Consider the following 13,759-nt stretch of genomic DNA (forward strand, 5'->3'; position numbering starts at 1 on the left):
TCTGATGATGAAAATGGTCATTGTTCCACTTCAGAATATTAGTGTTGCACAGATATTTTGCTTTCAAAGTTTTTACTCAAATTTTGTGTATTTTTAGTCTTTTGAAGCAGCATGCAGCATATTGCTGCACATGTAATAGATATTTTCTAACAACTCAGGACTAATTTTTTAATATAACATTGAGCAAAGAGACATTCCTTTAGGTCAGCTACAAAACAAAGGGGAAGAATCTGAATGCAGGGCAGAAATCATAGTTTGTCTCACATCCACACCTGAAGAGGTGCAGCTCTTTCCAAAGCTCATCTAACCTTCTCTGTACTGCTCCCAAAGGTACGTCTCTGGAAGCAGCACATATAGGCATAAGTGCACCTACTGCAAGGGAACAGATCCAGTAGCTCTGCGAGGAGTTCCTCTACAGGCTGGGATGGGATCTGGGTGTTACCACAGCATTGTAAGTGAGTTAAATATGTGAACGTGGAGGAAGAGCAGAATGCAGGACCAGCTCTGGTGCTCTTCATGGAGTTCAAAGCTGAGGTACACAGGATGTGGACTAATCCTGGGCAAAGACAGCTTGACTCTGTCTAAGTTTCTAGGGAAGACATGAAGGAACAGACTGGGGTGACAAAATGATCTGGGAAGATACACCTTGTTATTATGCCCATGAGAACAAATGGCATTAGGTATGTCATTGTAAAGGGATGAACAACCTGATGGGGTGACAGAGTTTTTGCTGCAACCTAGGTGCAAGCCAGGAAGGATTTCTCTTGGGAACAAATAAACATAAGCCTGCTTGCAGGAGCTGGTTTTTATAGTAGTAGTCTACTGTATATATAGAAACCTGGTATTACAGTTGAAAACTAAATTTTGTCATCAGCTGTGGAATAGGAAAGGAAAACATGAGGACTTGTGAAAATTTATGCACATTGGTGTGCTGCTTCTAAACCACTGAAGTGTCTTCAGAAACAGCCAACAATTCTGAAAAAGACATCACTGGTCTAGGAAATATTTTCTGCATGGGTTGTGACAATATTAGTGAACTTGCAAAGTCTGTTGAAAATATGGGTCCAGCATCTGGCTACAATGGATGAAAAATGCATAGGAGTGTTACAAAGGCATATCAGTGGTGGTTCAATGCAGTTTGGTTGAGCATCCTGTTTATACCAGCCTGAATTTTACTCCTCTTTGGGTACTCCTTTTTGGGGTAATGATGCTAGAGAACATCTCGTGAAGCAGGAACTTGAATCACTGTCAGGTGATTGCACCAGTGCAAACTTCCCCTTTGTCATACTCTTGCTGGTTGCTTGCTATCCTGTTCAGTCATTAATCCCTTGTAACTTGCAAGATGATAAAGTAGCTCCCTTTAGAATGATGCTTTTGTAACAGCCATTTTGTTCTGCTTGGCTCTGTGACAGGTGGTGTTCCATGAGAAAAATCTGGAAATGGAAAATCTACATGAAATTAGTAATAGTGATTCATTAGTGAAACAACTGGGTTGAGGTTAGGTTCTTAAATGATATAAACTGATCTACAATCTATGGTATACAGTTTTCTCCTGTGTACACTATCTACAGTATACAAGACCTTTTCTGTTTTGCTGCTTCACTCAGATGTTAATGATACATATCCCATTGCGCATAGACATGCATACATTTTGAGAACCCAAGAACCATGCTAATTTGATTTTTTGAGTTGTTTGTGTGTGTGTGTGTGTGTTGAGGTTTGGGGTGTTTTTGGAGTGGTTTTGTGCTAATTTAAAGAGCCTATATTTCTTCTTACTAAAATCTATTAACTTTTGAGACTAGAAGCAAACATTTACTGGCAGTTATTCATACCTGGAGCTGCCAGGTTCTTTCAAAAACATTATCTTTCCTCAAAAGATACATACACATAAACAGTGAAAGGAGCGGTGACTGGCCAAACCAGGTGCACGTACAGTTTTTTTATCTTTAAGGTATATTCTAAGAGATACTGAAATATCTGTTCATTACTGTGGTTACAATGATGAGGGGATGGTTGTTTACTGGTTAGGGTTACTTTTGGCTGTTTCTGAGAGTCATCGAAGTAAACAGAAAGGGCAGTTAATATATGCTCATTTAACAAGTTTACTGTGTAAGGCCACAGCAAGGATTCAGGAAGTTCTTAGGACAGATGTACCTTGTAAGCATTGTAAGCTGGGCAATGGCTACTCAATATATGATTCAATGAAAGATGTTTCTATTTCTCTGACAGCCATCTCCACCAACTAGTTTTACTTTGTAACCTTGTCAGTGGTTGTTCTTACTAGTATTGATTTTTTTGAGTTTTTTACGTGTTTGTACTGATCGTAGTATTTTTGGTGTTGCTTAGTGCACATCTCTATGACAAATGAAAAATATCAGAAAGAAAGAAAGGAAGGACTTACAGTAACAGACCTGGATGGAGGCCGTTCTCCTTGCAGCCTCTCGTGAAGCCTGGGACAAATCTGCTGTGAGAATTCCATGCTGGAGACAGAGCTGGGATACTGAGGGGAACACTCTGCTGTCACCACAATGTGTCATGCTTGACATGAAAACAAACATAAGGATTTTACTCAGGAGCTTCAGAGACCTGTAATTAACATGTGCTGAGGGGTACCTGTCTGCATGACAGGTATAGAAACAGGCACCATAGCATTTACTCAGTTTAGCAGCCAGCAGAAGGAAACATAATGTCTTATTTCTTTGATTGCAAAAACAGAGAAACATTCTGAAGGGTTATAAGCCCTGCATTCTGCTACATTTAAGCTCTGCATTCAGTTTTAAATATTACTTGTCTTTACAGCCTGAGTACAACCCTTAAACTAGGCTTGAAGACATTCTTTTCTAAGTATCAGGTGCACTGGAAGAGCAGACAGCAATAAAGAGCGAAATGCCCCTGAGTAGACTGGTATTATATTTCTTTTAAGCCTTTATTTATGAGAAAACCTGTTTCATAAATTAGGCTTGAGGAAAACCAATAATTAAGCCCTTTTTTAAAAGATCTTTCTAGCAGATCTTATTAAAATAAGCACAAAAGAAAATGTTCAGTTGTCTTAATATTTCTTTTTTTTTTTTTTTACTTATAAAGGTACAATTTGCCATTCTGTGTCATGTAACAAAACAAAGACGAATTCAGATGTGGAGTTATTAGACGCTGAACTTTTGTCTTATCAAAATTTGAGCAGAATGCATTACAAGGGACTTTCCATAATGACAATCTAAGGACATGCTCAACTCATTATATGGGATCTTGACAGAGACTTTTCAGGAGTATTTCTGTGTACTAATTCTGTTCTTTCACAAAAGTATGTAGGATTCGGGAAGGAAATGTGAAGGAGTCAATTGTGTGCAAAAATGGCAGTAGAGGCTGTTGCAAGTAAGATTTCTTCTCTAGTCTTGGTGTATTATAACTACATATGATGTGCCAGATTTACTGCTGCTGCAACCAGAATATTCTGTCAGATCATTTTAGTGTAAAGTCACATTGGATTTGAATACCAAATCCTACAGTGCTTGAAGACTTTAGAAAGAAAGGTACTGTGTCTTCTAAATACCAACTAGCTGTAGTATTTTGAGTTTATTTCAGAAATTTTTGTTAGGATCTTAGAGGTTAAAACTCACCTTGACACCAGGTTCTGCTTCTATGATGACACCAGCAACAGCAGCAGCAGTACTTTCTGATGGATGAACAGGATCAGACGAAATAGAATCGAACAGAATCTAACATAAGAATTGACACCCCTTCCAGCTCTCATTCCCTGCTTCCTCCCAACCAAAAAGAAAAAAAACCTTGCTGCTTGCTTCCTAGTCTTTCAAAAACACAAGCAACTCTTTTTTATTTTATTTTTTTAAATCCTCTCTTTTTTTTTTCAAATGGGACTGTTGGAAGTGCTGAGCTAGCATGAAAACATTGCTTTTAACATTATTTCTAGCTTGGCTTTGCAAGGTTCGTATTTCAGGAAAGTGTGTTATTATCACACTGGATTTGTTAGGCTCTGCTTGGAACTCCCAGTCATGAACCAAACACAAAGGTATTACAATGTAGTTCAAACATTAGCAAATAGAAGAAGACAAAAATGACTGTAGCCTTGGGTAGCAAAAATTACTTTTGGATTTCAAAGCTACACTATGATTTTCTATCTGTTTATTGCAGTTCAGACATTGCCCTTCCACCGCTGTATCTGCAATGTGTGACTGTGATCATAACTGTTGCTCCTGCTTGCCCTGTGTCTGCTTGTTTTGGCAGTTTCAATGGCAGAGAGCGCCGGGCCCCTTTCATGTGGTTTGTGTCACATGTGCTGCTGTGCGAGACACGCGCAGCTCTTTGGGAGCGTCCGCCGCTTGCTGCTTTGCCTGCTCTTGTATGCTTCCTCTGCAGATGGCTTTCCTGGCTCCCATGGACCACTTGTTTGTTCAGTTTCTTTTATGGTGTATACACCCACCCCATGCAGTTCCAATGAAGTATGTGTTTATTTCCTCTGCTGTCCAGCTCTGAAGGTTTAGATCTAAGGAGACAGTCACTGACACTAAGTCCAACAACAGTCGTTAACACAGCCTGTCTTCTCCTGGGATGCCTAATCTTTTCCCTCTTGGAAATGTGGAATTCTCCACTTGTCCTTTTTTTAACCCTGTAGTGACTAATTTTAGCTATCATACCACCAGGCACCCACTGTGGATGAGATATCCTCCTAAGGCAGGCCTAAAATAGGTGGGCAGATTTGTCTCACTCAGATGACTTTTGTTTCTCTCCCCATTGGCATGGAGGAAGACTAGATGACAAACGTGGGCTAATTGGCTCACTTTGAGATAGCAATATCTGTGTGAGATACATTCCCCTTCAGGGACCCAGTCTTTGTGGTGGTATGCATGAATGTTCTATGGTTGCAACCTGATCTCTGGGTTTTTTTCATCAGCTAATCCTCTTATCAGCACTTTCCATGCTGCTTTACTCATGAGGACAGAGCAGAGAGCTGGTGTCAGCGGAGGGGCATGTGAGTATAAAAGATAAGGACTAAGAGCCTCCTTTCAAGTGAGTCAATTCCAGGCTCACAGGAGGTATTTATTCACTATCTAAAACTGTAACAGACTAGCCTAGGTAAGAAGGGCAGGGAGAAAGCAGGTGAGAAAGTATTGGTGAGAAAGAAGGGCAAAACCCCAGAACCTGATAAACAGAAAAGCCCTGGAACAGTAGGAGGACAAACCTCCTACTGCAGAATGTTGCAAATGTAGGTGGAAGATTTAGCAAATCCTTATAGTCTGAACTAGAAGTGCAAGCTGAGAAAGGTCAGGCTTTCTATAACGTTAACGGTCCCACTGACGTACTTCTTTAAAAAGCTGAATGTGTGCCATATGCTTTATTTGCACCAGGAGCTGTTCATTCCACTATCAAGACTGATGGTTTCATTAACAACTCTGCTGGTTTTGTTCAAGAGTAAAACTGTCAGAACCCAAATAACAGTGGTAAGTTTAAAGCATTTCTGCAGATTCATCAGATTTCTCCACCAATTTTCAGAATTTGTACCACCTCTTTATGTAAAAGCATGCATTAGGTAAAGTAACCAGCCACATCTGTGAGAAATAAGGCTTTCTCACATCAGAAGCAAAAGCTTGCTTATTGGCAGAGCTGTTAAAATAATCCAGATTTTGACATCTGTTTCCTGAAATAGTATTGAATAGATCAAATAAATCATTAGCAGCAGCAAGATTTTTATTTTAGTTGTTGTCCAGCAGTAAGAAAAATCGTATAGGTATAGACTTCCCCATGTTTACCTTAGGACTAGCAAACTAATCCTGCATCTGAACTATGTGTGATAGTCCCTGTGATCAGCTCTGCTCATGGACAGCCTACACAATCTGTTCCCACACACAGGGTGCAAGGTCTGTAGTGAAGGCGATTTTAAACCAGCAAGGTTATTACTTTGAGGAAAAACTGACATTGCCCTAACTCTGCACATCAGAGTTACTGTTGCAGCATAAGGCAAAGATCAAAAGGCAATAAACGTGAACCTGTGAGACCTGGGAGAAATGACAGGGTTCAAAAGGTGTTCTATAATTGCTCTCTTACCGGACAGGTATTATATGTAAGGGCAGACTTCTACTGCTTCATTTCTAGTTTGGTCTGTATCCATCCCTTAGGAGTTTTCTGTACAATGTTTTTGGAAAATAGTCCTCCATAGTGTGAATTATATGTAAGGAGTCAGTCCTATGCTCATGCAGGCATCCTGTTGTAGTCACTGGAAGTCAAGCCTGTAAAGAAGACAAGAATGCATGTAATCTGCCTTTTAAGAATGTTATTTCTTTCCCTGAAAATTGATTAAAAATAAAATGAAAAATAATGTTCTCTGCCACTGGCACCAGCTTTACAGGGTATCAAAACAATGGACTGCTCATAATCTCTAGACATTTCCTGACTGCAAAGGTCATCTTGGAGTGACTGGGGTAAACTGAAAAAGAGTTATCTGAAGGCTAAATAAGGTGAAGGTTGCTGTGGCTAAAGTTCAAGTTTATTTACACAGAATAAAAAAGAGAAGTGAAAATTTTGCTGACTTATTTCTAAAGCTTTGGACTGGTTCATGTAAAATACAATGAAAATTAAAATAAAGGGAGTAGAATGTACAGTGACGTAATAGAAATAGAAGTTAATGATTGTCCCAGGCAACTTGACTTTTTCCTTATTTATTCTAAACCGTATGGTTATATCTGTGATATTGCTTTTATTTTCTAACTTGGCAAATCATTGAGGCTGAGACCTTCTATTTTTTTCTATCTGGAAAAATTGCAATTGTCTTGTCACCATGGAAGGCAAATAAAATTCATACAAGGAGTGGAAATAAGGAAGAACAGGTTTATGTAGTTGTATATGTTCTAGTTTATGCATATAACATGATCCTCAACAAAAAAATGTGTGATCCTTCTGCATTCCTTACAGCATTCCAGAGACTAGTGACAACACATTGTGCTGGATGCCAGGTGCCCACCAAAGCCACTTTTATCACTATCCTCCTCAATGGGACAGGGGAGAGGAAGTATAATGAAAGTCTCATGATTTGAGATAAGGGCAGGAGAGATCACTCACTGATTACCATTGCAGGCAAAACAGATGTGACTTGGAGAAATTAGTCGAATTTATCACCAGTCAAAATCAGAGCAGGATAACGAGAAGTAAAAAAAAAAACTCTTAAAAACACCTTCCTCCCACCCCTCTCTCCTTCACAGGTGCAACTTCATTCCCAGTTCTCTACCTTTTCTCACCCAGTGGTGCAGGGAGACAGGGAATGGGAGGCTGCAGTCAGTTCACATATTGGGGGTTCTTTCCTTTCTTTCCTTTCTTTCCTTTCTATCCTTTCTTTCCTTCCTTTCTTTCCTTTCTTTCCTTCTCTTTATAGAAAAAATGCAAAATATCTGGGGTAGGATGAAGGAAGGTGTTTGGGAATTACTTCAGGAGGAAGTACAAATGGAAGGAAATCTCTGATCTTATTTCTGTTGATAAAATGCAAGAACAAACCCTTTATCTGAACCGTATAAATGTGAAGAAAAAACATGTAGTAAGTACAAAGAATGAATGTGCAGGTCTATTGAGATTGTTAACTTCTAGTATTTCTTTGAAGTTAAATTTAGACAAGAATAGCAGTGGGGATTTTTCTTTCTGTGTAGTTCAATGAATTAGCAAGAGAAGGATCAACGATGTCACTGTCATCCAGGATTCTCATCTGGTGTCACTTTTCATTGGCATGCAGCTGTTAGGAAAGAGAAGGCTATGAAAAAGAGGTGAACAAGGGAATGGGGAAAGAAATAAGTAGAAAGACTCAAAAAGGAGAGGAGAGAATTAAAATGTAGTTGAAAAGGGAAAAAAAGATAGATCAAATGGAGAAAAAAAACAATTAAAAAGATGGAGCCCCAATAACACTGCTCTGCCCAAGCACCCATGTTTTCTAAAGCTATTTTCATCAGCATGCTAAACTTGCATCTTGTCTGGTAGTCCTAACAGCGTTCTGAATTGTTTCTTGGGAACTTAGAGACTTTCTGTAAATCTCAGTGGAGCCGTCTGTGGAATGGACACTAGATGAAGACCCCTCCCACATTCTCACATGTCTGATCACTAGGATTTAATTCTGAGAGGTCATTATAATATGAAAGTGTGCTTTAGAGTCCCTTGTAAGTCTTCCTCACAGGAAGCTTACTGAAATATTCTGTGCATGGGCAGAACTTACGACATAATTAGGTCAGATACGTAGGAGGTCTTTATTTCTGTATGCCCTTGCTTAAACTTGTAGTGTGCTATTGCAAAATCATAGAACAGAATCATAGAACCCAGAATACTGAGTTGGAAGAGACCCACAAGGATCACTGAGTCCAACTCCTGGCGCTGCACAGAACACCCCAAGAGTCACACCATGTGCCTGAGAGCATTGACCAAATGCTTGTGAGCTCTGTCAGGCTGGTGCTGTGACCACTGCCCTGCAGCGCCTGTTCCAGTGCCCAACCACTCTCTGCATGAAGAACCTTGTTCTAAAATCCAGCCTAAACCTTCCCTGACAGGGCTTCCTGCCATTTCCTCAGAATCACGTATAATATGGTGACAAAGCCCATTTCACTGTAGTGCACATAGTAACAGCAAGCCAACAAACAAAATAAACAACCTAAGTGACAAAGCCTTACCTTAAGTGTTAAAGATATACAGTATCCAAGAGTAGGAGTGCCGCACTAAATGTCAATATCTCCTGTTTCTGACTAAATTTTTGTGGCTGGCTGTTTCACATGTGCTATATGTGCAGTGAGAAGCAAGGGAAGGGCTAAGTGGGGAGCCTTGAGGGTCCTTAGCTGGCTACTTTGATTGCTGGGGGTCAGGAGGGAGGTGAGTCTGGTGGGAACTGGTGTGGCTGTGCTTCGAGGGATGAGTTACTGCCTTCTCCAGCAGGGATGACAGCCAGAGCTCAGGAGAGCCTCTCTCTGCATATGCTGAAGTGGGACCTTGTTTCCAGGAGAAAGAAGAAGCTTAGCCACACTTGGAAGTCTCCAAGAACATCTGTGTCTTCTGAGGCTCTACCCCACAGCACAAGTTCAGTGGAAAAGCTGCAGTGGTGCTTTCACTGAGCCACTGCTGTAGCTCTGCTTATCCCTTGTGTTCTCCAGTTGTGAGAAAGTTAAATTTGTTATGTGGCTATCAAGATAGGAGGGAGGTAGACTTTTGTGTAAAAGCAAGTTTCAGTCAGCCCAAATGGCTGAACAGATGAGGAAAGTCATGGAACTTTTATGTCTGGTACTGTGCTGGAGTGGGGCTACGTGTCTCACTACAGTAATCAGGGAGAGGCTGTCTGACCTGTTGCTGCTTGTAGGTACAACTGGTTCAAGCCCTGCCGCATACCCTGCTAGGGGCTCAGCAGAGCTGAAAACAACTGCTATCTGCTTCTCAGGTAGGCATATGGGGCAAGAAGTCCCAGTCCTGCTTTGAACTTGGACTCTGAGAGGGATGGGAACAGCAAACCACCTTAGAAAAAAAAAGGGAAAATTCTGGTGATAAACTTTAAAGCCTGATGTTGTCTGAGGGTGGACTCCTGTGCATGTTTGGCTGTGAATCCACAGAGGTATAGCACAGTCTTAGGAGTGGGTACTTGGAATACGAAGAATGTGTATGGCTCCCTGTAGGACCAATATGTATCTTAAATGCTGATGGCTTTTGGTTTGGGAGTCTTTACCAAGAATCTTCTATTGTCTTGATTTTACAGGAAATAAACCCACAGAGTGTGACCCAGTTGAGCTGTATTTCCAAGATGCTCTTGTATGATTTGTGGTCCTAGATGTTGTACCTCAGCCATGGAGCAGAGGGCAGAATGGCTGCCATAAGGCAGAGAGGCATTGCTGCGCCTGGAGAGAGACAGTGGTTCTCTCACTTTTACTCTAAATGTGTTTATAAATCTTCCTTCCCCAACAGGCTGCTGTTTGGTCCTCCCAAAGCCATCTATTGAGCAGTTTGAACAAGGATGGGTCCATCAGCCTTTCCTCACTGCTCCAGTGCTCCAGCTCCCAACCATCTTGCTGCCTCTCTGTTAAACTGCATGAATTTTACTAGTGTCTTTCATATACTGAGGGGCCCAGAACTGAATGTAGCATCTAGATATGGTCCAACGAGTGCTCTGAGTAGAGAGGCTGAGTGCCTCCCTTGCTGTTCTAGCTCTGCTCTTCTGAATACAGCCCAGGATGCTTTAGGCCTTCACTGCCATCAGGAGACACTGCTGGCTCACATGCTGCTTGACCCCTTCCCTGTCCACCAGGTCCTTCTCAACAGCACTGGTTCCCACTCAGTCCCTACCTCCAGCAGTGCAAGAGTTTTTCCTTCCCAGCTGGAGGTCTCTCCATTTGTTCTCACTGAATTTTATGAAACTTCTGTCAGCCTTTTCCTCCAGCCTGCTGAGCTCTCTGTAAGTGGCAGTCCTGCTCTCAAGTGTGTTAACTGGTTTCTACCAGGTTGGTGCTATCTGCAAACTTGACTAACCTTCATTCCATCGTGTCCTCCAGATTGCTAGAGGAAGATGTTAATCAGGATGACCCCAGGACAGACCCCTGTAATTCACCCAGCTAAGCCACCCACTTGGACAGTAATGTTCCTTCCTGTGCACAAGGATATTGTGAGAGTGCTTGGAAGCCTTGCTAAAGTTGAGGAAACTGCTTTCCCTTATCCAAAAATTCAGTCATTTTGTCGTAGAACAAAATCAGATGGGTCAGACATTATTCACCATTAAACAATCCATGCCTTTGCCTGTTCACAGGCAGAAGTAGTCATTGCCTGCATGAAACACCTACTTCAAGTACCTGAAAGGAGTGTAATGCCAGTTTTATGAGAGGAAAGAAGATGCTTTTTATGTATTTTAAACTGCTCAGTCACTTCAGTGTTAGAATTTTCCTGTGATGATTGGTTCATAAAGTCATAAATATAATGTAGGGAGTTGTTTCAGGTTTACTGCAGATTCAGACAGACAATAATTAATTGGTTACCTGCATTCATAGCAGTATGCTGTTAAAAAAAACCTTAAAGAAATTTTGGATTTCTGGGCACAAGGAGAGTGAAGTGCTAGATAACATTTTGCCAGAGTGCTTTTGAAAACAATGGCTTTACAGCCTGCTTTTTTTTTTCTTTTTTTCTTTTTTCTTTTTTTAATTTTTTTTCTTTTTTAATGAGTGGAAATATCTCCTCTTTAACATGTAAAAGATAGTTTTTGTATTTTCAGGGAAGTGGTATGTAAGTGCATGCAAGAGAAAGAGATGTTTATACTGTTGCATAACCTGAGAAGCTTTGTAGTTAGATATCCTATTTCTGTTCATAATTCGATTGAAATGTGATGTGCTAACCAAAAAGTAATTATCTTCTACCCAAAGAGTTTTCTGGGAGTTTGCACTGTGACAATTTACTTCCTCCAGGGTTCTCATCATTCAGGTACCTGTGTGCTAAAAGAAGGAAAGACACATTTCACAGTTTTTTTGGAGGTCCTCTTCTCACCCCACTGCAACCTTTGAAAGTGTGATTCACTAAATATAAGAGAGAATGCAGTGCGAATCACTGAATGGCATCCAGACAAGGTGGCTCTTGCTTCACAGAAAGTGCACAAACAGAAGTTAATGTCTTTCAGGCCGCATAAAGCATGCCATAGGAATGCTAAATACCAGAAACGTTTAGGTTGTGTATGCTAAGTAACCTGTCACATGCCTAAAGCAGCCCTACAGTGTTTTGTTTTCTTTAACTAGTGCTTTAATGAAATTGTCCTTTGCTTTCAGCATTAGTATTGCCAGCTTGTCTCTTCTTCCCAAGCATCAGATTCTGGCTGATGTTTTTCTGTGCAATGCTACAGCAGCTTTGATTCTATGTTCTCAACCACAGGCTGCCATCTCAAACGGTCCCTTCCGTATCTCGCCTGAAGGAACTTACAAAGAAACAGGCATAATAACCAGTGGTTTTACTTTAAAAAATCCTTTCCAGTAATGCTTTTTCTCTCATGTTTTCTGGAATTTGCATGGCTTCTCTAGATCATGTTGTGGCATCTTTTCCTCCTCTTCCTTGTTCTTTCTTTCCTGCTTAGGAACATGGAGGAAAAGGTACCCTCTCCTGTGCTTTTCTGTTACTGGACTTGTTTACATCTCTCTCTGTGGATACAGAGAAAGAAGAAAGACAAAGCAACAGGGACTTGTAAGGACAAATCCCATGTTTCCAGGGTTGTAAGAACAAATCTGATGAAACTCCCTACTGAGCTCCAACTGTGGAGAAACTGCAAAAATCCAATACTTGCAGTGTCAGGAAGCCTTGCTGTGTCAATTCCAGTCTGTCAAGCTGGAATTACCTCTGGTGAAAATTGCCTTTATTTTTTTGTTAGCAGTCCTTTAAGTCAAAATACAAGATTAGGTAGAGCTCCACTGTATAATATATCCACAGCCAGTCTGCAGTGGCTGAGTGTGATTTACAGCTAGGTATATGTAAAACCTTTTAGAAATAAAATGGTTTTAATCAAAATTGAAGGTCCAAGGAGGTATGTCTTTAAAAAATTAACTCCGAAAACTTTTCATAATATGATTGATATTTTCATTATTTTAAAAGTTTCTAATTAACAAAAAAAGAAAAGGAAAAGCTTTGATCTTGGATGATGTTATGAAAACAGTGAAAAATAAGTTGAAACTGTTATAAATTATTGACTTTTTATCACTGGCTTTTTTGAGGCCTGCTTAAAAATTACCTCTATGAAATCAGCCACAGAAATAAATCCTAGATTTGAAGACAAAGAAGGTCTTGGCTTTGGTTCGCTGCTACTTGAATCTGAAGATTGTAGTGAGAGTCCAAATAATGTGGACATGTTGCTGTTAGAATACTGCACTCATTAGCACTGAGCAAAACTAACATTTATCTTGAATATACAGCATTTGCAAAAGATGCTATAATGCTTTTCCTAATGTTATGAACAACAATCATAATGTTGTTCAAACAGACTTAGAGATGAGCAAAAAATGAAATCACGTATTCATTTTAAATAATTACACGTTTTTCTACTTCACAGCTTATTTGTTACCTTTTGTTTCCGAGTTCATTTGTAGTAATGTTTTTTCACATTAGGGCATTCATATCTGTTTAAATTGGAGAGCAAAATTTTACATTATTTAATTACAGAAGCTTCAGTAAACACAATTTATACCTTATTAATGGCTTCTCCTTGATCTCCTACTCTTGCAGTAGGTTTTTAAAACAAATAAACTAATACTATCCTTATAAATAATGAGGCCAGAAGTCTGTGAAATGGTGGTGGCCATATTATTAGGTTAAATCTGCAACAGCTGTTTTCTCTCGATGTGAAATTACGAGGTAAGCTGAACTAGCCTTCACCCTGAGATTCTTTCATCTCTGAAATGCAACCAGGAAGAGAGGCATTTGGGATGGAAAGAATTGTGACAATAAATGATAACTGTTTATTATTACTTGATAATGATTATTACCTAACAAACAACAATCACATGTGCAGTAAAACTGTATATGTTTTGATACTTTGAGTTTCTTTACTTTTCCTTCATTGCATCTGACAAACAACTGAGGATCAGCTAGAGAGGTTGGGTTATTGCATTGATTAGTGCCTTCCTCACAAGCAGGAAAAAAACAAAGCTGTATTTTCTTCCTTATTTCACCTGTTTGTGATCAGAGGGACTGTCTTCCTCTAATCTTCTTAATGACACTATTGTAAACCTTCATTAACGTTCACAGTTCATTCTCAGCACCTGGGAGGCTGCAGTAT

The 13,759-nt window shown here is 40.0% G+C and overlaps 1 long non-coding RNA gene across 1 annotated transcript; it reads right to left on the reverse strand.

Annotated features, from left to right (window-relative positions):
* Positions 1-2,426: 2,426 nt before the first annotated feature.
* Positions 2,427-6,154, reverse strand: LOC138110867 (uncharacterized). The gene is made up of 3 exons (XR_011151125.1): positions 6,061-6,154; positions 3,618-3,673; positions 2,427-2,538 (listed from the first exon to the last, which is right to left on the reverse strand). It is a non-coding gene; the product is annotated as an uncharacterized lncRNA (long non-coding RNA).
* Positions 6,155-13,759: the final 7,605 nt, after the last annotated feature.

The sequence above is a fragment of the Aphelocoma coerulescens genome, chromosome 5 (genome assembly GCF_041296385.1).
Source record: "Aphelocoma coerulescens isolate FSJ_1873_10779 chromosome 5, UR_Acoe_1.0, whole genome shotgun sequence".
NCBI lineage: Eukaryota > Metazoa > Chordata > Aves > Passeriformes > Corvidae > Aphelocoma > Aphelocoma coerulescens.